Raw genomic sequence first — 4,314 nt, 5'->3', positions numbered from 1 at the left:
GAACTCACTCGCTCCACACAAGAGGAAAAGAAGAGAAAGAACAATCCCTGCAACAGCTCAATCAACATTTGTCCGAATTATGCACCACTCTTCATTCTTTACCACATAATAATTGCTTAAATGAAAATCCACCTACAGATAATACACAAGATAGAAGCCCATGCCCCTCCACTATCAATTAAAAACCGCATTATACACATATAGAATGAAAAACTTAAAGCCAGAAAGGTTACTTTCTGGAACATGATCAAAAACAAGCACAAGGCAGAAATTTACGAACACTGGTTAAATTCTGCCTCATAAACTCCAAATTAAACGTATTCCAAACGAACAGGACCAACAAAGACAATTATGGGAGAAACTAACACTTGGAAAACATGAAGACAGAAATAGAACTGCTTAAGCTTAGAGCGCTGAGCAATGAAGAAAAATTGAAGAACATAGATGAGGAAATCTACAACGAATTAAAGAAACATTGATATGGTCAACGCTTGGAAAGTGTCTTTAAACTGTGGCAAACAACTTGTGAAGCTGAAGAAATAAACTCGCTACAAGGCTGGCAAAGACAAAGCAATTTGTTTATTAACTACGAAACACAGTTCATCGTAGAATAGGCATTGGATAAGCCCTTGCTGAAGGAAAACAAACCAAAAACATACACAGAAATGAACCCAAGCTTATCGAAAACAAACCAGAGACGGACAAGGGGAGGCAACTCCACCGACCTTACATCCCCAAATAACTTAGAAACAACAATCAGGAATTCAGCCGACCACAGAGAATCTGGACGGAATCTTCTTGGCATCCTACAAAGAAATCAAAGGTTCCATGGAAACGTCGAGACGAAGCAAAACTTTTGCGAACCAATCCACCCCCCATCATCTCACAATAAATGGAAGAATTTACCTTCGAGACTTGCTTACTTCGATCAGAGAGGGTGGGTCGATTCTGGATTGTCGAATGCTTTTCATAGACTTCGTTTAAATATATCTTGCTAGACGTCAATCCGTCCCTTGTCACACTCAATCAGTAAAGCTAGCTGCGTGTCTTTAGCCGCAGGTATACGTACGAAATGTATGGGTTTTTTTCTCACGTTCCTTTCTTTCTTTTACTTGTTTCATTCATTAGACTGCGGCCATGCTGGAGCAGCGCCTTAAAGTTTTTTTTATATAATATATACTAGCCTCCCTCTTTCACACGATGCTACACACAGCATATATGTTTGTATATATATATATATACACCAGCTGCCTTAACTCGTACAGGTCAGTGGATCAGTGGGTATAAGCAGGTGTGTGAAATGGGCTAAAAAGCTTGGTTCATCCGTCACATGGGTCCTCTCGCAACATTTATACTGTCCACTTAGGATACACCGACCTAACCTCTGGCCAGAACCTAACGCCAATTTACCTGAACTCTTGCGGGGGCACCATGTCTGTCCCAAGTGAAAGCCCGAAAGTAAAAGTCATACGCACTAGTTGTCCTTCTGCTCACATGTCTGTCCTACTTGCAAGGCCCCTTGACCGTTCATACGTCATCACTTACCTTATACTTCCAGCCTATCCCACCATCTTTGTCATATATTATGTGTAGTAAGAGGCTTGCTTCCCAACCACATGGTTCTGGGTTCAGTCTCACTGCGTGCCACCTTGAGCAAGTGTCTTCTGCTATAGTCTCAAGCCGACCAAAGCCTTGTGAGTGGTTTTGGTGGATGGAAACTGAAAGAAGCCCATCGAATATATATGTGTGTGTGTGTCTCCTCATGTCTGTGTGTCTGTCTCCCATCACTGCTTGATAACTGGTGTTGGTGTTTATGCTCCCATAATCTAGCAGTTCAGCAAAGCAAACCAAAATAAGTGCTGGATTCAATTCATTCGACTGAAACAGAATTTTTCAAGGCCATCACTTAGGGGCCGGTGTCGGTTTTTTGACATCCCTATAATGTAGTGGTTTTGTTAAAGGAGATTTATGGAAAAAAAAAGAAAGAAACACCTCCTGTGTTCATAATGTCTACACACTCACACAAACATGTATATGGGCATACACAGACAAACATATATGTGCATGTACGTACTCATATGTATACACATATCCACACTCCAAACACTATTATGACAACTTACTGATTGTCCTCCAAGTAAATGCATAAACTACGGTTTAAGCAACATATTACCTGCCTCTGGACGCCCTCTTCCCAAGACGGTACCCATAGAGGTGATCCCCAGGAGTGCCTCCGGATTTAAACATCCCCTGGTTGCTTGGATGCTTCAGACTACCCCTGAAGGATCGAGGCAAACCTACCACTTACCTATATATATATATATATATATATATATATATATATATATATATACATACATACATGTGTGAGCATGTATTGTACACGCCAGTAATCTAAAAATGTATTCCAACAGACAAGGTAACTCTCATGGAACTAGGCAACCGAAATATAATGCTTTCAAAAACTAAACCTTTTCCAGGTGTCTTTGGACAAACTTAATCTTCTTGAGACGAAGAGACTCTTAAGGAACTGAGAGAGATGAACACGAATTTGAGACTTTTGATTAGCAACACTGATGAACTCACTCGCTCCACACAAGAGGAAGAGAAAGAACAATCCCTGCAACAGCTCAATCAACATTTGTCCGAATTATGCACCACTCTTCATTCTTTACCACATAATAATTGCTTAAATGAAAATCCACCTACAGATGATACACAAGATAGAAGCCCATGCCCCTCCACTATCAATTAAAAACCGCATTATACACATATAGAATGAAAAACTTAAAGCCAGAAAGGTTACTTTCTGGAACATGATCAAAAACAAGCACAAGGCAGAAATTTATGAACACTGGTTAAATTCTGCCTCATAAACTCCAAATTAAACGTATTCCAAACGAACAGGACCAACAAAGACAATTATGGGAGAAACTAACACTTGGAAAACATGAAGACAGAAATAGAACTGCTTAAGCTTAGAGCGCTGAGCAATGAAGAAAAATTGAAGAACATAGACGAGGAAATCTACAACGAATTAAAGAAACATTGAGATGGTCAACGCTTGGAAAGTGTCTTTAAACTGTGGCAAACAACTTGTGAAGCTGAAGAAATAAACTCGCTACCAGGCTGGCAAAGACAAAGCAATTTGTTTATTAACTACGAAACACAGTTCATCGTAGAATAGGCATCGGATAAGCCCTTGCTGAAGGAAAACAAACCAAAAACATACACAGAAATGAACCCAAGCTTATCGAAAACAAACCAGAGACGGACAAGGGGAGGCAACTCCACCGACCTTACGTCCCCAAATAACTTAGAAACAACAATCAGGAATTCAGCCGACCACAGAGAATCTGGACGGAATCTTCTTGGCATCCTACAAAGAAATCAAAGGTTCCATGGAAACGTCGAGACGAAGCAAAACTTTTGCGAACCAATCCACCCCCCATCATCTCACAATAAATGGAAGAATTTACCTTCGAGACTTGCTTACTTCGATCAGAGAGGGTGGGTCGATTCTGGATTGTCGAATGCTTTTCATAGACTTCGTTTAAATATATCTTGCTAGACATCAATCCGTCCCTTGTCACACTCAATCAGTAAAGCTAGCTGCGTGTCTTTAGCCGCAGGTATACGTACGAAATGTATTGGGTTTTTTTCTCATGTTCCTTTCTTTCTTTTACTTGTTTCATTCATTAGACTGCGGCCATGCTGGAGCAGCGCCTTAAAGTTTTTTTTATATAATATATACTAGCCTCCCTCTTTCACACGATGCTACACACAGCATATATGTTTGTATATATATATATACACCAGCTGCCTTAACTCGTACAGGTCAGTGGATCAGTGGGTATAAGCGTTGGGGGTGGGGGTATTTTGGGTATACAAAGGAGCTATGAAGAAGTTTGAAACAATCAAACGCAACGATAGGAATGGGATTTGCCCACTCTATAGGTGCAAATCATGGAACACCATAGAAAGGACTAAGAAGAAAATAGGGAAGGCCAACTCATGGTATGATAGCCACAAATAACAGAGCGTCATGTTCGTCGACACCACCCCTAGAGGCGAACTGGCGTACCGCCTTAGAAGGGCCCTAGACAAACTTAAGCTAAGAATTAAGGTTGTTGAAAGGCCAGGCAACCCTATCAAATCCCTTATCAGTAGAGCATACCCTTTTAGTAGAACCCCCCTGCACTGATAGGAACTGTACCGTATGTAGATTTAGCCCACAAACGAATTGCAAAACCAGAAATGTGGTCTATAGTATAAGATGTACAGAGGGACGATGCAGTAACAAGACAATGACAT

Source organism: Octopus bimaculoides, unplaced genomic scaffold (genome assembly GCF_046866305.1).
Source record: "Octopus bimaculoides isolate indiv1 unplaced genomic scaffold, ASM4686630v1 Z4, whole genome shotgun sequence".
NCBI lineage: Eukaryota > Metazoa > Mollusca > Cephalopoda > Octopoda > Octopodidae > Octopus > Octopus bimaculoides.
Note: the sequence above shows the minus strand (reverse complement) of the source record.